We start from the raw sequence: 24,325 nt of genomic DNA, 5'->3' as shown, positions 1-24,325 counted from the left end.
AACTGTGTTGCTGTAATAAAAACAGAAAATGCTGGAAATGCTCAGTAGGTCTGGCAGCATCTGTGCAGAGAGAAACAGTTAACAGTTCAGATCTGTTTCCTTAGCTCACATTAACTTTGTTTCTTTCTCCACAGATGCTGCCAAACCTGCTGAGCATTTCAAGCATTTTCTGTTTATATTTCAGATTTACAGCATCCGCAGTATTTTGCTTTTGTACGTGTGTTGCTATGTCTGGGACAGTTTGAGTTCAATGCTCTTGTTTTAGAAACAGCGTTGAAACAAACATTTATCTAGTTAACACACAGCACTAATACACAGCTGGATATAAACAGCAGCCTGCAGCAGAGGGCGCAGTGGAAGTTTATTGACACAAATAATTCACCAGCACTATATTTACTGCTATCCACAATCATACCATGCTTCATCTGAACACGTTTTACTCTATATTAACATCAACTTCTTGCTTCCAATAAACACTTCAATTTGGAACACAGCTTCCAAATCACCTTGATTCACAAACCCAAACACAAACTGCAAATGCTGCAAATACACACCAGCCCAGACTTTTCCCTTTCTGTCAACCCATTCCTGCATCACTGCCTTTCCACCAACAGTTGTTGCTCGAATCATACAATCATAGAATGGCTAAAGCACAGAAGGAGGCCATTCGGCCTGACGAACCCATGCTGTCTCTCTGCTAAAGCAACTCACCTCGTCTCACTCCCCAGTCAGTTCAATTTCGGTGGTGGGAAAACTTCTCGAAAGAATAATTCGGGACAAAATTAATAGTCCCATGGACAAATGTGGGTTAATTCAGGAAAGACAGCATGGATTTCTTGAGGGAAAGTCATGTTTAACTGTCCTGCTAGAGTTTTTTGATGAGGTAACAGAGAGGGATGATGAGGGCAATGCTGTTGATGTGGTGTACATGGACTTTCAAAAGGTCTGGCAGCATCTGAATGGTCACTGACCTGAAACATTAACTCTGTTTCTCTCTCTACAGATGCTGCCAGACCTGCTGAGTATTTCCAGCACTTTTTGTTTATATTTCAGATTTCTAGCATCTGCAGTATTTTGCTTTTATTGACTTTCAAAAGGAGTTTGATACAGTGCAACACAACAGACTTGTGAGCAAAGTTATAACTCATGGAATAAAAGGGACAGTAGTAACATGGATATGGAATTGGCTGAGTGACATGAAACAAAGTGTAGTGATCAATGGATGTTCTTCGGGCCAGAGGAAGATTTGTAGTGGAGTTCCCCAGGAGTCAGTTTTGGGACCCTTGCCTTTCCTGATATATATTAATGACCTAGACCTTGGTGTACAGGGCAGAATTTCAAAGTTTATGGATGATACGAAAATTGGAAGCATTGTGAACTGTAAGGATGATAGTGTAGAACTTCAAAAGGACATAGACAAGTTGGTGGAATGGGAGGACAGATGACAGGTGCAGTTCAATGCAGAGAAATGTGAATTGATTCATTTCGGTAGGAAGAACATGGAGTGACAATATAGAATAAATGGTACAATTCCATAGGGGGTGCAGGAGCAGTGGGACCTGGGGTTATATGTCATTGGTTGAGAAAGTGGTTAATAAAGCATAAAATATCCTCGGCTTTAGTGATAGAGGCATAGAGTACAAGAACAATGAGGTCATGTTGAACTTGTATAAGTCACTAGCCTCAGCTGAAGTACTGCATCCAGTTCTGGGTGCCACACTTTAGGAAAGATGTGAAGGCATTGGAGATATTATGGAAAGGATTCACGGGAATGGTTCCAGGGATGAGGGACTTCAGTTATGAAGATAGATTGGAGAAGTTAGGACTGTTTTCCTTGGAGAAAAGAAGGCTAAGAGGAGATTTCATAGTGGTATTCAAAATGATGAGGGGTGTGGACAGGGTGGATAGGGAGAAACTGTTCCCACTTGTGAAAGGATCGAGAATGAGAGGGCACAGATTTAAAGTAATTGGTAAAAGAAGCAAAAGCGACATGTGGAAAAACTTTTTCACACAGCGAGTTCACACTGAAAATGTGATGGAGGCAGGTTCAATTGAAGAATTCAAAGGGGAATTAGACTGTTATCTGAAAAGGAAGAATGTGCAGGATTATGGGGAGAAGACGGGGAACTGACATGAGGTGAATTGCTCATTTGGAGAGTCAGTGCAGACACGATGGGCCAAATGGCCTCCTTCTGTGTAGTAACAATTCTGTGATTCTGTGATTCCAATATTCAAGTCATTTCTATATATAGTGGTCCTGACACTGACCCTTGTGGTCATCACTGTTCACCATCTTCCATTCTGAAAAACAACCAAATATCACAACTCGCTTTTCTTGATATTTCATCCATTTTATAATCGAAGCAGATACTGACCCTCCTATTCCAGGAGCCTCAGTTTTGTTACCCAGCCTTTTATGTGGTAGTTTGTCAAACGCTTTCTTAAAATCCATATAGACAACATCCATTGCTTTCCCTTCATCAACCTTTTCTGTTACTTCATCAAAAAAATCAGTTATGTTAGTGAAGAAGTGGAAAGGTGCTGAACCTCTCAGTTTTCGGTCTACCCAAACCAAGTTCAAAGCCTGAATAATGAACCGATTGCCTCATTAGTTCTGTGAATAATACAATGATTTAATAGACAAAGTTTTGAAACATTCCTGCCCATAAATCTTGATAACAGAGAGTGTGTGGATCTCCTGACTCAGAATGTTTAATGGATACAGTCCTCAGATCCGACAAGGAACCCCTGAACATCCACAGTAAAGACAGTGTGGATGAGGAAATGTCAGAGCTGGGAGCTGAAACTCAGGGACGGCCGAGCTCTCCTGTCATTGAGCTTGTGTGTCTGCTCTGCTCGCCGCACTTCCGGCTCTACTTTGTTTCCAATGAAAAGATGAAAAGGGCCGTTCGGTTTTCCTCTCACTGAGAGCGTGTTTCACTCGGGTTAATATAACCCGGGACTTTTGCTGCTGAAATGAATTCTGCAAGGTCCCAGCAAACACACCGGCTCCCTCCTTTCTCCCCTCTTTCTATCGGATTGTTTTACCAGGAGGGGCTCAATAATAACAAACCCCCTGCAGGGAATGACCGCAAATTGAGCATCTAAATGGGGCAAGTGGGCAGCTTTCTGGGTTCTAGGTTCCCCCTACCCCGCCCCTCCCTCCCTCCAGTCCAAGCCCCTCTTCACTTTCTTTGGGACTTTGATGAGGGTGAAATGGGGAAAGTTCCCATTGATGTTTGAATGCTGAATTGCTGCAAAGATCTGCGCACGCGCGATGCAGCCCCGCCCCAGTGGGACGTCACAATGAGGAGTGGAGCGCATGCGCAGTCTTTCCCCAACCCAGTCTGTGAGGCCATTCACTCAATCAGGGGAAGATGCTTTAAATCAGCTGCTAATGGAGACTTCCCAGGCCCAGGGGAAGGGAACAAACAGCATCTGCTTCCAGCAGCCACTGCTTTGGGAGCGTGTCCGCAGATGTGCTCAGAGATTAGCATTGAGTGGCGGGAAGTTGAGGGGGAGTCGGGGAGTGTTTGTAAAACCACTGCAAACACCTGGTAAACAGAAGCTGAATGCTGCAGTACTGCAGTGGAGTCAGACACCGACACTGTTTGTGTTCCTGGTTTTCATTTTGTGATTGTTCATAATGATTATTATTGGGACGATTACATTGATCGCTTTTGTATCTTCTACCTCACCAGTTCTTTCATTCCTGCAGGAAAATACACGAAGGAACCTGAATGGATGTGGTGATTCTTGGACACAAGGAAAGTGATCTCGTTCCAACACACAGTCGGTACAGGATCACTCCCAAAGCACAGAGATACTGCCAGCTCATCAGTTCCACTGGAGCAAACAAAATAAGTAGTCAGACACTGATCCCAAAGTCAAGAGACACATTTTCAATCCAACAGTCAAACAACAGCAGGAGAGACAGAAGTTGTTTCCATTTCACTCCAATTCAATACAGCTGACAGGTTGATACATCAATCACAGTCCAAAAACAAACTCACTATCAGATCTAAATAAACTCGGTCACCATGGTTACATTTTAAATATAAAATCTGAAATAGAACAGACAAAATTTACCTGGTTGAAAGGTACAGAATGAATGCAAGGAGGCTTCAAGGGGATTTGGACAGGTTAAATGAATGGGCAAGAAAATGGCAGATGGAATATAATGTAAATAAGTGTGAAGTTCTCCACTTTGGTAGAATGAACAGAAAGAGTATTTCTTAAATGGTGAGAGGCTGGGAAGTGTCGATGTCCAAAGGCACCTGGGTGTCCTTGTTCATGAGACTAAAAGCTAGTATGCAGGTGCAGCAATCAATCAGGAAGGCAAATGGTATGTTGGCTTCATTGAAAGCGTATTTGAGTACATGAGTAAAGATGTATGAAGTCTGGATGAGACCGCACCTGGAGTATTCTGTACAATTTTGGTTTCCTTATCTAAGGAAGGATAGACTTGTCACAGAAGGAGTGCAACAGAGATTCACCGGTCTCATCCCCTTGGATGGTGGGATTGTCTGATGATGAGAGACTGCAGAAACTGGGCCGAAATTCTCTGGAGTTTTGAAGAATGAGAGGTGATCTCATTGAAACAGACAAAGTTCTTACAGGGTGTCACAGGGTAGATATGGATAGGATGTTTCCTCTGTCTAGTGAGTCTAGAACAAGGGGACACAGTCTCAGAATAAGGGCAGGCCATTTGAGACTGAGATGAGCAGGAATTTCTTTACTCAGAGGGTGAGAAATCTGTGGAATTCTTTATCCCAGAGGGCTGTGGAAGATCAATCATTGAACATATTCAAGACATAAATCGATAGATTTCTAAATACTAACAAGATCAAGGGATCTGGAGATAGCAGGGAAAAATGGCGTAGAGGTAGATGATCAGTCACGATCTGTTTTAATGTTGGAGCAGGCTTGATGGGCTCAATGACCTAATGCCCCTATTTCCTATCATCCTATGAATCCCAATAATGTACATCAGACGTTAGACCAAGTTATGCATTACATACCAGTTCAAAAATCCCACAGAGATTAAGACTGAAAGATACAGTATCAATTCCATTACTACAAAATGAAGGACTTGGAGCTTGCAGACCAGCCCATGTATAAGATTGAAAGTTATATTTTCATTCACAATCGTTTTCACAGAGCTAAATATTAAATACCAATCCACAACTTGCACAGGATTACCAAATAAAACCTACAACTGTAAAATACAGTTAATCCATATTTTAAATTAAACACAAGGCAAACAAATATTGATACATTAAGAGAGCAGGAAACAGTGAGAGCAGAGTGGAGCATAAAGAGCCCAGGAGAGAGAGGGAGCAAGAGTTCACTCGGAGAGCAGGGAACAGCGAGAGCAGGCGTCAAAAAAGGCAAAGGAATACACAATTAATGGGAGAACACTGAACGGTGTAGAGGAAGTGAGGGACGTTGGAGTGAATGTCCACAGATCCCTGAAGTAGCAGTACAGGTCAATAACTGAGGTATAGAATATAAGGGTGACCTGGTATCCATGTCTATAAGTCACTGACAGCTAACATGCAGGTGCAGCAAGCAATTAGGAAGGCGAATAGTATGTTAGCCTTTCTAGCAAGAGGATTTGAGTACAGGGGTAGTGAATTCTTGCTTCAATTGTATAGAACCTTGGTTAGACCGCACTTGGAGTACTGTGTGCAGCTTTGGTCGCCTTACCTCAGGAAGGATATTATTGCCATAGATGGAGTGCAAAGAAGGTTCATCAGACTTGTTCCTGGGATGGTGGGACTGTCCTATGAAGAGAGATTGGGGAAACTGGGGCTGTATTCTCTAGAGTTTTGAAGAATGAGAGGTGATCTCATTGAAACCTACAAAATATTTAAAGGACAGTCAGGGTAGATGCAGCTAACATGTTTCCGCTGGTTGGGGAGTCGAGAACCAGGTGACGCAATTTCAAAATAAGGGGCAAGCCACTTAGGACAGAGATGAGGAGAAATGTTGTTACTCAGAGGGTTGTGAATCTTTGGAATTCTGTAACCCAGAGGGCTGTGGAAGCTCAGTCATTGAGTATGTTTAAAGCAGAGATTGACAGATTTCTAAATACAAATGACATAAGGGAATATGAGGAAAGTGTGGGGAAAACGGCATTGAAGTGGATGATCAGCCATGATCATATTGAATGGTGGGGTAGGCTCGATGGGCTGAATGGCCGACGCCTGCTCCTATGTTCCTATGTTCCTAACTCCACATTATCTATGAGACACAGCCTCAGGCCGACTTGTCGGGTGTTGCAAACAGATAACACTGCTTCTGATCTTCACCAGAACAGAGTGAGATGTAAAATTGATCATCAAACAGACTGTGAGAGAATACAACAGAATAAAACACATGGAGAGACACTGTGGAATAACAAATAGATTTGATTGGAATGTTGAATTATGATTGGAATGGATAAAACAGCAGATTAAATTGGGACAGAAAAGAGAAACTGATGGGAAGAAGGAAGAAAAGAAAGGATGGATCTGTTCACTTTTTTCAGTTTTTTCACTGGTCCATCAAAGCTGGATTAAAAAAAGATGCAAAAAACAGAGAATTTCACCAAAAAGGGAGATTAAATGTTGCCGAAACCTTGGATGGAAGGATGCCCCAACAGATCACCTGTTTAACTGTCTCCTCACTGGGGGATTTCAATCAATGAGCAATATTATTCTCTACTTTTCTTTTGTTAAATGAAACCACTACTGTCACTTGGAGTTAATATCCCTGTGTTCCAACTCCTGAATAATAAAATTGTGAGTTTCGCGATATTTTCTGGACACATTTCCTGCTGAAAGAACTAAGAACTCTTTTCTAATTTACACAATACTATATGCACACTCATCAAGCCTCCTAAACTAGCATCCTTGGTGCTGCTCTCTCTCCTCCCAAACCTCATCTCATGTGACTGTGACATCATCACTCTGATTGTGGGAGTGGTTGATCCCACTGTCTTCAGCATTAACCCTTTACATCCTCATACTGCACTGTCTGTCCAAATAAATTGGTGGAGGGAACTTGAATTATCAAAACAGCAACAGCTGCCAGTTGAAAATCAACTCAACCCATCAGAGAGAGACTGTCAGAGAACTTCCTGCATCCAGTCCTGACCCTGTCACATGAAGCAGCTGCTCACCCAGACCCCACTCTCATCAACACTGAACATTTTTACTGAGACCCTTCAAATACTGTTTATAAAAGGCCGCAAAGATCAAAGTTCACACAGTTGCATTAAATGCAACAAAGTTTAATATCTTCTCACCGTTTCTCGGTAACCACATGAGACATAGGTTTTCTGATTTGGTTCCTTTGATTTTTCTTGTTCCTGACTGACAAATATTCCAAACCTCAGAGAAACCCTCCCACTTGCGTCATGTCCCAGTCTCGGTTAAAAGCAACACATAATGACACAAACACTCTCCTTCAGTGAGATTAATATCAAGCTGTTTTCCAGGTTGAATGGAACTGTGAACAAATTTATGTCAAAGAAGTTACCTTTGATGTATCAGCACTGAAATTCTGCACAAGGAGGAACAGCCATTCCAAACTCATATCCTTCACAAAGGCTGTTTTTTTATGTAATTGAAATTCATCATGTATTTTGAATTAAAGTTCACAAATGTTAATGTTGATAATGAAACTTTTCAAGCATGTTGTTACTGTGAAACAGGGCTCTGCTGGGAGTTGAACGCAAGATTTTCTGTTTACTGAACAGGTGCTTTAACCAACTAAGCTACAGAGCCAGATCACAAATGTGCGTACAATTGAAATCAGAGGAAGGCCTTGTAGATAGTGGGCAGGCTTTGGCGAGTCAAGAGTTGAGTTCGTCACGGCAGAGTTCCCAGCCTCTGACTCGCTCTTGTAGTTGTCGCTGTCGTTGTAATTGTAATAGGCAACCGTCCGTCTTGGAAGACGATGGGCTACACCCGGGGTGTACGTCACTTCTGTATGAAACATCGTTTGTTGTGGCTGCAGAGGATGACTCGTGAGTGACAATCCCTTCCGCAGCTGGTACAGATGAATATCATTGGCCCGAGGTCGACTGATAATTTTTCCTTCCTCTGAGCTCTCTTTCCCACCATCTGGTCATTTCTTTTGTCCTCTGCTTTTTCCATGGTCTTCCTGAATGCCTTTCTCCAGGAATTCCAGTCAGCAGGAAGGACGTCCCATGCATCGACTCCAATCCCAGTCAGCTTGAGATCTCGCTTTGCAGATGTCCTTGTATCACAGACGTAGGTGACCTGTTGGTCTCGTGCTGATAGCAAGCTCACCAAAGAGCGTGTCTTTGGCAAAGCGACCGTCATCCATTCAGCACACATGACTCAGTCAACAGAGTCACTGCTGACTCAAGAGGACAAACATGCTGCAGATCCCTGCACGCTGGTGTACTTCCGCATTCGGCACTCTGTCCTGCCAGGAGATGCCCAATATCCATCTGAGACAGCGGAGGTGGAAGCTGTTCAGCTGCTTTTCTTGGCTTGTTTAAGTTGTTGATGCTTCTCTACTATAAAGGAGGGTGCTGAGAACACAAGCCTGTTACACGCGGAGCTTTGTATTTTCGATCAGTTTGCTGTTGGTTCACACTCGTCTTCTCAACTTTGACATGACAGCTGCAGCATTGGAAATCCTGGTGCTGATTTCAGCATCAAGGGCCAGATTGATGGTGATTGTTGATCCAAGGTATGTGAAGCTGTTGACAACCTCCAAAGTGAGGTTGTCGATGTTGATGGAAAGTGGAGTCTCGACGGCCTGGCCCATAACTTTGATCTTCCTGATGCTGATCGTCAGTCCAAACTCGTTGCAGGCCAGGGAGAACCGATATACAAGCTGCTGTTAATGAACTTCATTATGGGATGTCAGCACAGCGTCATCAGCAAACAGCAACTCACAGACCAAGAACTGACTCATTTTGGTCTTGGTGCGCAGTCTTGCCAAGATGAACAGCTTGTCATCAGCTCTGGTATGCAGGTGGACACCCCCATCTGAGTCACTGAAAGTTTAAAATAGCAGCATGGAGAAGAATATGCCAATTGTAAAGGATGTTAGCTGTGAGGAGGTTACAAGGAGGTTTCCAGGGGACTTGGACAGGATAAGTGAATGAAATGACAGATGGAATATAATGTGAATAAGTGTGAAGTTATCCACTTTGGTAGAATAAGCAGAAAGACAGAGTATTTCTTAAATGGTGAGAGGTTGGGAAGTGTTGATGTCCAAAGGGACCTGGGTGTCCTTGTTCATGAGACACTAAAAGCTCGCATGCAGGTGCAGCAATCAATTAGGAAGGCAAATGGTATGTTGGCCTTAACACAAGGGGTCATGAGTACAGGAGTAAAGATGTCTTGCTGCAATCGTATAGAGCCTTGGTGAGATCGTGCTGGAGTATTGTGTACAGTTTTGGTTTCCTTATCTAAGGAAGGATATACTTGCCACAGAGGGAGTGCAACAGAGGGTCACCAGACTAATCCCTGGGATGGTGGGATTGTCTTATGAGGAAACTGGGATTGTATTCCTTAAAGTTTCATTTAAAAGGCCATTTAAAACTGAGATAGGGTGGAATTTCTTCACTCAGAGGGTGGTGAATCTTTGGAAATCTCTACCTCAGGGGTTTGTGAAAGTTCAATCATTGAGCATGTTCAGGACAGAAATTGATAGAAATCTTGATACTCATGACATCAAGGGATATGGGGAGAGCGCGGGAAAGTGGTGTTGAGGTAGATGATCAGCAAGGATGTAATTGAATGACAGAGCAGGCTCGACAGGTTAAACTGTCTCCTCCTACGTTCTGAAGAGAGTTTGCACCAGGACACAGCCCTGTTTTACCCCACTGCTGATCGTGAAAGTGTCTGATGTTGCTCCATTGTAACTGACGGAACTGTGCATGTTCTCGTGGAAAGAAGAGATGACGCCCAAGAGTTCAGGAGGGCAGCCTAGTTTCCACAGCAGTTTGAAGAGTCCGTCTCTGCTGACAAGATTGAAGGCCTTGGTGATGTCTATACAGACAATGTAGAGTGGTCTGTACTGTTCACAGTACTTCTCCTGTAACTGCCGAAGTGAGAAAATCATGTCGACTGTCAATCTACCAGCTCTGAAGCTGCACTGAGACTCAGGATAGATGTGTGATGTCAGGGTCTGCAACCTGGTCAGAGCAATGCGAGCAAAGACCTTCCCCACAATACTTAGCAAGCAGATGCCTCGGTAATTTCTGCAGTCACTGCGATCACCTTTATTGTTGCACAAGGTGACAATGTTTGCATCACGCATGTTTAGAGGCGCAGATCTCCCCTTCCAACAGAGACACAGAAGTTCATGGAGATGCTGCAGCAGAGCTGCTTTTCCACTTTTGATGATTCCAGGTGGAATACCATCATTTCCCGGGGCTTTACCACTGGCAAGACGGTCAATGGCGTTGTTGAGCTCTATGGTGGTGTCGCTGTCCAGCTCCTCCATGACAGGGAAGTCTGGAATGGTGCTGAGAGCTACTTCAATGACAATGTTCTCCGTTATGTAGAGTTCAAGGTAATGCTCCACTCACCTTTCCATCTGCTTGTTCGGTTCAGTGATGATTGTCCCTGTCTTTGTCTTCAAAGGTGCTGATTTAGTTACTGCTGGGCCCGTTGCTTTCATAATTTTTTTTTCATTCATTCATGTGATGTGGTCATAACTGGCTAAGCCAGCATTTATTGCCCATCCCTCAATTCCCATGAGAAGGTGGTGGTGAGCTGCCTTCTTGAACCGCTGCAGTCTGTGTGAGGTAGGTACACCCACAGTGCTGTTAGGAAGGGAGTTCCAGGATTTTGACCCAGCAACAGTGAAGGAAAGGCGATATAGTTCCAAGTCACGATAGTGTGTGGCTTGGAGGGGAACTTGCAGGTGGTGGTGTTCCCATAAATTTGCTGCCTTGTCCTTCTAGTTGGTAGAGGTTGCGGGTATGGAAGGTGCTGTCTAAGGAACCTTGGTGTGTTGAATTCCTTCATATGTCCCTCTAGCATCCCCCAGATTCAGCGGCAGATTGTATGCTGTTGCAGAGGTTTAACCAGTATTGATTGGTGCAGTGCCGAGCAGTCTGCAGAGACTTGTTTCTGGCAGCTCTGAGAGCATCTAGAGTTTGTTTGCTGGGGACTTGTTTGTAGTTCATGAGGGCTCTCTTCTTAGTTGCAGTAACTGACTCCATTTCAGTCCAATAAGACTCAAACCAGTCAGCATTCCTCCCATCTCTTTTCCCATACAGTGAGTGCAGAGTTATAGATGGTGGCGTGCAGATGATTCCACTTTGACACTGCACTGAGGCCTTGGGTGTTTTCTGAAAGAGCCTGATGTTGAGGAACTCCTGGGTCCTTTCTGGATCAGTGGTTCGGTGAGTGTTGATCCGAGAACGACCTTTCTTCATGGATGGATGAAGCTTCCTTGGCTGAAGCCTGACCTTGCTACACACCAGGGAGTGGTCAGTGTCACAGTCAGCGCTGTGATAGCTGCGAGTGATGAGGACACTGCTGAGGGTGGTATGTTTGGTGATGATAATGTCTAGCTGGTGCCAGTGGCATGATCTCGGATGTCTCCAGGACACCTTGTGGCACAGCTTGACCTGGAAGTAGATATTCGTCACACAGAGTCCATGGTGACAGCATAGCTCCAAAACCTCTGTCCATTTTTGTTCATCTTGCTAATCCCCTGGTGCCCTATGCTCATTGGCCAAGCTGTAGTCAGTACCCAAGCTTGCGTTGAAATCCCCTAGAAGATACAGTCCCTCAGTGCTGGGAATTCTACTGATGGCAGTGTCAAGTGTCTCATAGAATTGATCCTTGACATCTGGGGTGGAGGTGAGTGTCGGGACATAGATGCACATGAGATTAACTGGGCCCGCGCTTGTCAACAAGTGAAGGGGAAGAAGTCTCTCTGAGCCAACTGTGGAGGGTTCACTCATTGCAAGTGGCGTGTCTTTTTACTGTGAAACCCACTCCATGCTCACGTGTTGCCTCTTGGGATTTCCCCTGCCAGAAGAAGGTGTAGTGTTTCTCTTTGAGGGATCCACTTTGAATTTGTCCAGTTTCTTGCAGCACAGCAATGTCCACATTGAGCCTTGTGAGTTCCTTGTCAATCACAGCTGTCTTGTGTGTGCTGCAGAAGGTTGTCGGTAAGGCCAGGACACATGGTCCTTACATTCCAGCTTGTGATGCGAAGCACTGGTGTCTTCCTTGTTGAGTTTGTCTTGCCTGGTGCATAGATTATCAATCCGCCAGTTGAGAGATATCTCTCGAAGGTGCAAGCACCCATTGAAGCAGGTAGGTCGTGGCAGGACAGCACCTAACTGACTGGGGGCTGCACAGCTTGGAGTAGGTGGTAGTTATCCATTGAGACGCGATGATATCTCCCACTGTCAAAAGTAACCCCAGGTGCTCATACTCTACACCAATTGAGTGACAGCTTATAATCGGTAACTGTTTCTTCCCATGTTTTGCTGATGTTTAACCATGAAGCTGGAGTGTCATCTCCAGGGCACAGGCCTGGGCAAATAGTATGGAGACACTGAGCATCAGGACCCCCTCTCAGCATTGCTAGTATTGTCCAAAGGAAAGGAAAAAAACAGCACTGTTTGGTATCAGCTCTGCTGCAGGAGTTGCTGGAAAACTACCTGATAAGTAACAGGTAACCGCCTACGGGACTCCACTCCGGATTTACTGTCCAGGTTTACTCCCTAAGCCTTCTTCTCTCTCAAGACACCCACAGGGAAGTGAGACTTTTTGCCCATAGATGGGGCTCTGTTTCTTGGCATCAGGATGGAACCACACGCCAGTGGGCCTGCATGACATGCACAAGGATCTCACACACTGCCCCATCCCTGTGACTGCTCAGAGAGATACCCTGATGATAATACACCCCACAGGAACATCACAAACAGCCCCCTCCTTAGGACAGCTCAGGGTCAGACACTGCACACATTGCAACAACAGTGACATTACTGGATTAGTCCCTCCATTCTGAAAAACAAGCATTCACCCTACTTTATGCTTTCCGTCTCTCAGCCAATTTTGTATCCACGCTGCCACTGCCTCTTTAATCCCATCTGCTCAAATTTTGTTAACAAGTCTATTTTATGGTACTTTTTCAAACACAATTTTGAAGTGCAGACACACACCATCAACCTCACCACCCTGGTCAACTCTCTGTGAAACTTCATCAAAGAAATTAATTCATTAATTATTTCAGACACAATCTTCTGTTAACCAATCTGTACTGGCTGTCATTTATTAGCCCATGTTCTGCCAAGTGCCAGTTAATTTTCTCCTGGATAATTGTCTCTAAAACTTTCCCCACCACTGACATTAGATGTAGTTCCTGGGTTTATCTCTCTTTTTAAACAGGGCTGTAAAATTAGCAATCCTTGCAGACTTATCTTTCAGTTCTGGAAAGTCGATTGTGGACAATCTCTTTGGGCATGACGTTAACCAATTAAAGCAACAGGATACTTGATTAATAAGTCCAGAACTTTTATTGAGAGTAAAATAGTACTTAATAATTGAAAGTAAAATTATACTTAACAAACTTGGGGAATATAACTTGACAGCTCTAGCAGGTGTGTGGACTGGTCGAGCTTGGTCTCAGAGTGTCACGGTCCTCTTTGTCCAGTCTAGATCCCTCATCAGGTGGAGAACTTGATTGATGATCTGAGCCTTTACCCCTGAGGTCTTCTAGTGTTCCTGCACACTGAAACCTTGCAAGATCCCGACTTTTAACCCCTGGATGGCCATCACACCGCCATGTAAAATAATAATTGGTCTGAGCTGTTGTTAGGTACATTTAATTAATGTCTTCCACTAACAGCCAACTGTCCTCAGAATCTCAGACATGAGTACAATGGAGTGGTTTCACACTGTCTCCCAATCTGATCTGAAACAAGTTTCCTGTTCATTAAATCGAGACTCTTGAAAATGCTGGAAATACTCAGCAGGTCTGGCAGCATCTGTGGAGAGAGAAACAGTGTTAACGTTTCAGATCTGTGATCTTTCATCAGAACTGGGCTGAAATTGTCTGAGGGACTGAAATTGTGGAATCAATTTCAGGGTCAAAAACATTGTACTCTGTATGGATGGGAAGATGGTGATTATTAAGTGTAGTGCAAGAATATAGATGCTTTTACATTATTTGAATCAACATTGATTTAAACCTTGTGCTCACGAAACCTATCTTTTGATCAAAATGACACTGATAACAATGGAAAAAGCAACACATGCATTTCACGACCACAGGACTTTGTAAAGCCTTTTACAGCCAATGAAGGACTTTCCAAGTGTAGTCACTGCACAGTAAAATACTATACCCGACAATAAGTATATTTCACATTCGAGTCACGCAAGTCCCAGGCAATGACCTTCTGAAACAAGAGAGAATCTAACCATCTCCCCTTGACATTCAACAGCATTACGATTGCTGAATCCCCCACTATCAACATCCTGGGGGTTACCATTGACCAGAAACTGAACTGCAGTAGCCATATAAATATCATGGCTACAAGAGCAGGTCAGACACTAGGAATCCTGCGGCAAGTAACTCACCTCCTGACTCCCCAAAGCCTGTCCCCTATCTACAGGCACAAGTCAGGAGTGTGATGCAATACTCTCCATTGCCTGGATAGGTGCAGCTCCAACAACACTTTAGAAGCTCAACGTCATCCAGGACAAAGCAGCACACTTGATTGGCGCCTCATTCACTATGTTCACTCTCTCCATCACCAACACACAGCGTGTACCATCCACAAGATGCACTGCAGCAACGCAGCAAGCCTCCTTACACAGCACCTTCCAAACCCATGAATTCTATCACCTAGAATGACAAGGGCAGCAGATGCATGGGAACACCACCACCTGCAAGTTCCCCTCTGAGCCACACACCATCCTGGAATTGGAACTATATCACCGTTCCTTCACTGTGGCTGGGTCAAAATCCTGGATCTCCCTTCCTAACAGCACCACATCGACTGCAGTGGTTCAAGAAGGCAGCTCACCACCACCTTCTCGAGGGAATTAGGGATGGGCAATAAATGCAATAAATAAAAATAAAATCAATAAAAAATGACAATATCCTGTAATCCCCAAAAGTAGAAAATACATATGAAAATGAAAATATAATAAAACACAGTCAGCATGGATTTCACAAAGAAAGTCTTGATTAACCTTATCTTTGAAGAATCAACAGCAAGAGTAATATAGCAGATGTAGAAGAGTTTAAGTTAATAATGCCTCATCCTTTTAAGTGCTTGAACCAACAAATTGTGGGTTAGCAAACAAGCACACTAACTGACAGAGCTGGGTGTTATGCTTTCTCGATTCCCCTAAAGCAGGGTGTCAATGAGTTAAATCTTCAGGTTGCTGCAACCAGAATAGCCATTGTCCACGATCAGTTTTACTGTTCCAAATAAAGGGTGGAACATTCATTGTGAATCTATAGAAACAGTCTGGTCCTGCACACTGCAGACACATCCACGTCATCACTAACCAGCTCTCCTATAACTGATGCAGTTATTTGACTTTTCCCCATTAGCTCCATGGAATTAATTTTGAAAGATTTTAAATTCTAAGAAGTTTTGTTAATATTCAGCCCTTGAGAAGAAATCATTCCCTGGCCACAGTGGAGAGAGCATTGAATATAAAACAGTAGACTACCAGGTAACACAGTGAAAGCTTATCAGCTAATCTATAATTGCTTAGTTTTCTTACTTTCGCTCTTGTTATTTGGCTTTTCATTCTTTTCAATTCCTGACTGTGGATATTATTGTGATTAAATGTGAAAAGATGCACTGTGTCTCAGCCCCGGTATATTGGCTCTTTCTCTGTACAGTGCTGTATACACTCAGATACTGACAGTGTCTCTCCCTCCCTCAATTTTACAGCCCTGACATTGCAGAAAGTGCTGTTCACAGTTATACATTCTGACTGTTTGCAGTTGATTAGTGAGAGATTATTAACATATCCTTCTGCAGCGCTGCCTCGGTTAATAACAGCAGATCTAAGTCACATTTCAGATACAGAAACTGACGCATCAATTATTCACTCTGCTGTGATCAATATTTGCCTCACAATCAGATCAGTTGGTCATTATCACATTGCTGTTTGTGGGTATCAGCTGCTGCATTTCTGACATTACAACAGTGATTACACTTCAAAAGTATTTCATTGTTGACAAAGTGCTTTGATATGTCCAGTGGTCTTGAAACGTGCTATATTAATGCAAGTCTTTTCTTTCTTTATCACAACACATTGCAGTGTAAACAATGGTTCTTCATGTCATCTCTGGTGCTTCTGCCAATCACCTGATATCTGTGTCCTCTGCTTACTGACCCTTTTACCACTGGAAACAGTTTCTCCTTATTTAAACTATTGAAGAACTTCATGATTTTGAACAAATGTGTCAAATTTCTTCTGAATTTTCTCTGCTGCAAGGAGAACAACCCCAGCTTCTCCAATCTCTCCACATAACTGAAATCCCTCATCCTGCTACCATTGTGGTAAATCTCTTTTTTATTCTTTCATGGGATGTGGGCACTGCTGACACTATGTGATTCCTGTCAATGCAGCGGCCCGCTGACATCATCGGACTGTGCCAAGCTGCTCATAGGCACAGCTACATCTTGCCAGGATTAAGTGGCACATGCGCAGCATGATGTCATTGCGCAGCGCCAACATCATCGCATATCCGCGCATGGTCCATCTTCGATCATGTGCGCTAAAGCGTCATCGGGTATCCAGCCCCTCACTCAGCTGGAGGAAGCGGCTGAATAGGAGACTTTGAGGCTGGAGCTCTCCCCCCTCGGCAACTCGCTCCAGGCCTCGACGCTTCCTCCTCTCAGCCGCTCGCTCCACACCTCCATGCTCCCCTGGCCGATCGTTCCCCGCTCGCGTCACCGAGCTCTCTGGCTGCTCTCTCTCAACCTCCCAATCCCCGCTCCAGCTGCTAGCTCTAGGCTGTGCCACTTCCCTCCTCTAGGCCACTCACTACTCGCTCCTACGTCACACTTTGCAGCCCACCTTACTTCTTCGGGCGGCGCGTGGAGACTGGACAAACGTGGGAGCAAGTGGCCGAGAGAAGGGAAGCAGCGCAGAATAGAGCTAGCGGCTGGAGGGGAGGGGGGGTGGGGAGTGAGCAAGCGACCAGAGAATGGGGTGACGCGATCGGGGGACAATCGTCCAGGCAAGTGGGGGGAGCAGTGAGGTCTGGAGTGAGCGACTGTGGAGGGTGGAAGCGGCCGGTGCGAAGGAGGGGAAGAAAGCGAGTTGTGCCACCTAGTGGTTGTGTTGTCAGCAAACGCAGCCTTTATTGTCGATCCTTAATTGCCCTTGAGAAGGTGGTGGTGAGCAGCTTATTTGAGCCACTGCAGTCCATGTGTTGTACGTAAAACAACAGTGCTGTTGGGAAGGGGGTTCCAGGATTTTGATCAAGTGACAGTGAAGGAACGGTGATATAGTTCCAAGTCAAGATGGTGTGTAGCTCGGAGGGGAGCTTGCAGATGGTGGTGTTCCCATTCATTCAATGTCCTTCCAGGTTCTCAAGGTCGGGCGTTTGGAAGGTGTTGTTGAAGGAGGCTTGGTGAGTTGCTGCAGTGCATCTTGTAGATGGCACACACTGCTGCCACTGTTCACTGGTGGTGCAGGGAATGAATATTTAAAGTCGTGGATGAGGTGCTGATCAAACGAGCTGCTTTGTCCTGGACGGTGTTGAGTTTCTTTGGTGTTGTTGGAGCTCCACTCATCCAGGCAAGTGGGGAGTATTGCATCACACTCCTGACTTGTGCCTTGTAGATGGTGAGTCAGTCACAGCAGAATTTCCAGCCTCTGACCTGCTCTTGTAGCTATGCTATTTATATGGCTGATCCAATTCAGTTTCTGCTCAATGGTAACCCCCAGAATGTTGATAGTGAAGGATTCAGCAATGGTAATGTCATTGAATATCAAGGGGAGATGGTTAGATTCTCTCTTGTTGGAAATGGTCATTGCCTGGCATTTTTGTGGCGTGAATGTTACTTGCCACTTGTTAGCCCAAGCCCAATGTTGTCCAGGTCTTTCTACATGTGGACTTGGACTGCTTCAGTATCTGAGGAGATGTTAATGCGACAGAACATTTTGCAATCATCAGCGAACATCCCCACTTCTGACGTTGTTACGGAGGGAAGGTCATCGATGAAGCAGCTGAAGATGGTTGGGGCCTAGGACACTACCCTGAGGAAGTCCTGAGTGATGTTCTTGGACCGAGATGATTGGCCACCAACAAGCATCACCATGTTCCTTTGCGCGATGTATGACTCCAACTAGTGGAGAGTTTTCCCATGATTAAAATTGACTTCAATTTTGCAAGGGCTCCTTGATGCTCTTGGCAAGAGTAGTCACTGTCACCTCACCTCACCTCCTGAATTCAACTCCTCTGCCCATATTTGGGCCAAGGCCATAATGAGGTCAGGAACTGAGTGGCCCTGGCGGAACCCAAAATGAGCAATGAAGAGCAGGTTATTGCTGTGTAAGTGCTGCTTGATAGCACTGTCAACGACACCTTCCATCACTTTACTGATGATCAAGAGGAGGCTGATGGGGCAGTAATTGACCGGGTTGGATTTGTCCTGCTTTTTGTGTACAGAACATACCTGGGCAATATTCCACATTGCCGGGTAGATGCCAGTGTTGGAGCTGTACTGGAACAGCTTGGCTGGTGGCACGGCTAGTTCTGGAGCATAAGTCTTCAGCACGACAGCCGGGATGTTGTCAGTATCCAGAGCCTTCAGCCATTTCTTGATTTTTTTTTTATTCATTTATGGGATATGGGCGCCATCCCTAATTGCCCTTGAGAAGGTGGTGGTGAGCTGCCTTCTTGAACCGCTGCAAATATCATGTGGAGTGAATTGGATTAGCTGAAGATTGGCATCTGTGATGCTGGGGACCTCAGGAGGAGGCCGAGATGAATCATCAACTTGGCACTTCTAGCTGAAGGTGGTTGCAAATGATTCAACCTTGTATTTTGCACTGATATGCTGGTCTCTCTTATCATTAAGGATGGGAATATTTGTGGAGCCTTGACCTCCTGTTAATTGTTTAATTATCCACCACCATTCAGGACTGGATGTGACAGGACTGCGGAGCTTTGATCAGATCTGTTGGTTGTGAGATCCCTTAGCTCTGTCTATTGCATGCTGCTTCCACTGTTTGACATGCAAGTAATCCTGTGTTGTAGCTTCACCAGGTTGACACCTCATTTTTAGGTCTGCTTGGTGCTGTTCCTGACATGCCCTCCTGCACACTTCATTGAACCACTATTGTTCCCTTGGCTTGATGGTAATGGTAGAGTGAGGGATATGTCAGGCCATGAGGTAACATATTGTGTTTAAATCCAATTCTGCTGCTGCTGATGGCCCACAGTGCCTCATGGATGCCCAGTTTTGAGCTGCCAGATCTGTTCATTTCTTCCCTCAGAAATAATTGGAAAACAAATTCCTAAGGAATGCATGAACTAAATAAAAAGGAGAGAGAAATAAATACTGACAAAATAGATGGCAGCATTTGGAAGGTAAAAAGATTTCAGTTTTATTATTGATGAGTGAGAGGAATATATCACACTTTGGGGCTTCTGGAAGTGGATTTACTGATAATCTGGGGAATTGATCGGAAACTGCTTCATAGTTGGTGAAACAAACTCCCGCCCTTGGGGTGGAGCCAACAGCTGCATCCGTCCAATAATAAACAGAGTAGAAGTACTGCATCAGGTCTTGTTCGCTCAGTTGGTAGAGCATGAGACTTTTAATCTCAGGGTCTTGGATTTGAGACCCTTGTTGTGTGGTTGTTCTTCCCTTTTTCAGACTTCATCGGCAGAGAGTTCAAGGAGTGTTTGAAATTAAATTCAACAACTTCATCAGATTTCAACTACCACCCCCCCCCCCGCGCCCCGGCCCCCTCCCAGTGTAGTTGACAGGACCCTCAACCTCTGCCCTCCGCCTTCCCCTCCCTCCCAGAACTGCGACAGGGTTCCCCTTGTCCTCACTTTCCACCCCACCTGCCTCCACATCCAAAGGATCATCCTCCACCATTTCCGCCACCTCCAGCGTGATGCCACCACCAAACGCATCCTCCCCTCCCCTGTCAGCATTCTGCTGGGATTGTTCCCTCCACAACACCCTGGTCCAGTCCTCCATTACCCCAACACCTCGTCCCCTTCCCAAGGCACCTTCCCATGTAATCGCAGGAGATATAATACCTGCCCTTTTCCCTCCTCTCTGCTCATTATCCAAAGCCCGATACACTCTTTTCAGGTGAAGCAGCGATTTACTTGTACTTCTTTCAATTATGTATACTGTATTCACTGCTCACAATGCGGTCTCCTCTAAACTGGGGAGACCAAACGCAGATTAGGTGGAACACCTCTGCTCAGGCCGAAAGCATGACCCTGAGCTTCTGGTTGCTTGCCATTTCAACACTCCCCCCTGTTCTCATGTCAACATTTCTGTCTTTGGCCTGTTCCAGTGTTCCAGTGAATATCAACGCAAGCTCGAGGAGCAGCACCTGGCTTTCGATTCAGCACTCTCCAGCCTTGTGGACTGAACATTGAGTTCAATAACTTCAGAGCATGACTGGTGTCAGGCAACCACAAGCATTAACACACTCTTTGCCTTTGTCCCAGGACAGCTTTGTTATTTAATCTCTCCTGCCCTCTGCCCTATCAAACACCTTCCCCTTTGTTCTCTCCCACATGCCCCTCCCCTTCACTTGTTTAAAACCTAATTCTTTTTTAACCTTTGTCTGTTCTGATGAAAGGTCACAGACCTGAAATGTTTTCTCTGTTTCTCTCTCCACAGATGCTGCCAGACCTACTGAATATTTCGAGCACTTTTTGTTTTTATTTCAGATTTCCAGCATCTGCAGTATTTGGCTTTTATTATGTCAGAAAGTCTTTCCTTGATTCAGGACTCTTACCTCTCTCCAGAATCTCTCTGCGAAAGATTGAACTTTATCTCATTTCACTCACAGCTCAGGGTCAGTGCTGCTCAGTGGGACTTCTGGCTGTCTCCCGCTTCACAATCCATCAGTACTGAGATAACAATGGGGAATATTACTCACATGTTGTGTTCTGTAACTTTTTACAAACACTTTAATGTATATATTGTCTTCCAAAGCAGTGACAGAATGGTGGCTTTAGTGTGTTGTTGAAATAGCTTTGTTGAGTTAGTGCTCGAATAACAGTTAAACAGTTCTTGGTTCAATCCCAGGTTTTGGCACTTTCAACCTCTCCTGTGTCTTTTTCTTTGGCTCAATTGTCAAGCTGCATGATTTACTCTGAAATTAGCACCAGAGAACCAAGGCACCAGCGAGCATGAGGAGCTGAAATTAGCACAGATCAAATCCACTTAATATTTCTGACTGAAGATGGTTGCAAATGCTTCAGCTTCATCTTTTGCACTGACGTGCTCAGCACCACCATCATTGAGGATGTGAATGTTTTGGAGCCTCCTCATCTTGTTAGTTATTTAATTATCCACCACCATTCACGACTGGATGTGGCAGGACTGTGGAGCTGTGATCTGATCCTGAGGGAGATATCCGTGCGTGGAGTGGCGGGATGTATGGAGAGTGATCCTGACAAGGGTGTCCGAGACTGGAGTGGAAGCTTTCTGTGGAGGTGCAGGAGTCCGCCATTCAGCCCCAGTGTTTTATAAAGGTTTAGCATAACTTATTTGCTTTTACTCTATGCCTCTAGTAATAAAGCCAAGTGTCCTGTTTGCTCTGAGCAACCTTTTCAAACCTTGATCAAAAAAGATTGGTGTACATTGTCTCATTCTTCCTCCCAAACTGTATCACTTCACACTTCTCTGTGTAAAATTTTATCTGTTATGTGAAAGCCCATTTTACCAGTGTGTTTAAGTTCCTCTGAAGTGTGTTACTGTCACTGGCATAGGACGCAATTCACGAGCATTCTTTGATGCTATCTCCATGTAAAGAGCAATCTTACACGCTCGCTCAAATGTGGGATTTTGTGCGTTTAGTATCTTTTCTCATCCGCCAAGATAGCACAAATCTGTCTCAAAATGTACGGTCTAAGAATGTGTCAAAGTTGCCCTGTAGTGATAAATTCTTCAGTGCCACAATGTACTCACCAACTGTTTCACTACTTTATGCTTTCTCATTCCAAATTTGTAGATTTCCGTAATCTCGCGTGTCTTCGGGTTGAGCCTCACTTCAGCAAAGAAACAGAAAATTATGATTCAAAGATTACACTGTCAATTATTCACTTCTCTGTCTTCTCCTGAACTTCGAGTTCAGATTTGTTTGTGAAGTTGAGTCACACGTTAAGAAAGCACAGTTTTTGTCTTTGTGAAGGAAGTGATTTGGGAATGGCTGTTTGAAACTGTCGCTTCTTGCACAGACATTCAGTGCAAATACTCAATCACCCACAATTTCCTCGAGAGAAATTTGTTCACAATTGCATTCGACATGGAAACTGCCTCAGCATTAATCTCACTGAAGCAGAGTGTGACCATGTTGTATGTTTCAGAGTGTTGGTGCCGTTATGTGTCACTTTTAACCGAGACTGGGACACAACACAAGGTTGATCCAAGGTTGGAATATATTATCATTCAGGAGCAAGAAAAATCGAAAGGAACTAAATAAGAAAACCCAGTGTCCAGATTTGCTCTTACCTTCCAAGAGTGGAGAGGCGAGGAGCAGAGCGGACCTGTGGGGGGAACACCGGGAGTGGAGCCTGTAAATTGACCCCGAGGATCAAGGCCCAGTCTCTTACCTTCCGGGAGCGGAGAGGCGAGGAGCAGAGCAGACTTGTGGGGGGAACGCGGGAGCGGAGCCTGTAAATTGACCCCGAGGATCGAGGCCCAGTCTCTTACCTTCCGGGAGCGGAGAGCAGTCGAACCTCTTCCAATGCGCTGGAATATTGAACAGAAAAGGCAAACAGTGACATCAGAGGAGAGCTGCAAGCCGATTGGTTGGTAAGTAGCAGCTGTTTGAATATCTTAAAAAATAAGGTGAAAGTTGTTTTTTTTTGTTGGGATAAAAACCTCTGGTGATTAGGTGAGTACTACTAAAGTGTTTTTTTTAAGGACTTTAGATTGAAGTGGGTAGAACAATTACCCTAGTATAATTAGTATTTTTTAATGAAGGTAGTAACTAATTAACCTAAGGGTAAGTCATGACAGGAGAGTTCAGCCCCGTGATATGCTCCTCCTGTGCTTTGAGGGAAATCAGGGACGCTTCCAGTGTCCCTGGTGACCATGTCTGCAGGACGTGTATCCAGCTGCAGCTAGTGGCTACCCGCATTACGGAACTGGAGCTGCAGGTGGATTTACTGTGGTGCATCCGCGATGCTGAGGACGTTGTGGATAGCATGTTTTGTGAGGTGGTCACAATGCAGGTAATGGCTGCACAGGCAGAAAAGAGATGGGTGACCACCAGACGGAGTAGCAGGTAGTGCAGGAGTCCCCTGTGGCCATCCCCCTCTCAAACAGATATACCGCTTTGGATACTGTTGCGGGGGGATGACCTCCCAGGGGAAAGCAGCAACAGCCAAGTTTGTGGCACCACGGAGGAAAAGTGTTGCAAGAGCTATACTGATGGGGATTCTATAGTAATGGGCGCAGATTGGCGTTTCTGTGGCCACAAACGAGACTCCAGGATGGTATGTTGCCACCCTGGTGCTAAGGTCAAGGATGTCTCGGAGTGGCTGCAGGACATTCTGAAAGGGGAAGGTGAGCAGCCAGAGTTCATGGTCCATATTGGTACTAACGACATAGGCAGGAAGAGAGATGAGGTCCTGCAAAGTGAATATAGGGAGTTAGGCAGAAGGTTAAAAAGCAGGACCTCTAGGGTTGTAATCTCAGGATTATTCCACGTGATAGTGAGGGTAGGAATAGGAGGATAAGGCAAATGAATGCGTTGCTGAAGACTGGCGAAGGCGGGAGGGCTTCAGCTACTTGGATCATTGGGATCTCTTCTGGTGCAGAGGTGACCTGCACAAGAGGGACGGGTTGCATCTGAACTGGAGGGGGACCAATATCCTTGCAGGGAGGTTTGATCGTACTAATCAGGAGCGTTTAAACTAGTCTTGCTGGGGGTGGGATCTAAAGTAGTAATCTCTCAGATGAGATGGTTGAGGCAAATGTAGAGGTTAAAGCAAGCAAGTCCAGTAGGCAGGCTGGGCAGGGGCAGGACAGGGAGCGTGGAAGGTCTGGTAGGCTAAACTGCATTTACTTTAATGCAAGAAGCCTTACAGGTAAGGCAGATGAACTCAGAGCATGGATCTGTCCATGGGATTGTGATAT

Source organism: Heterodontus francisci, unplaced genomic scaffold (assembly GCF_036365525.1).
Source record: "Heterodontus francisci isolate sHetFra1 unplaced genomic scaffold, sHetFra1.hap1 HAP1_SCAFFOLD_43, whole genome shotgun sequence".
Taxonomy (NCBI): domain Eukaryota; kingdom Metazoa; phylum Chordata; class Chondrichthyes; order Heterodontiformes; family Heterodontidae; genus Heterodontus; species Heterodontus francisci.
Note: the sequence above shows the minus strand (reverse complement) of the source record.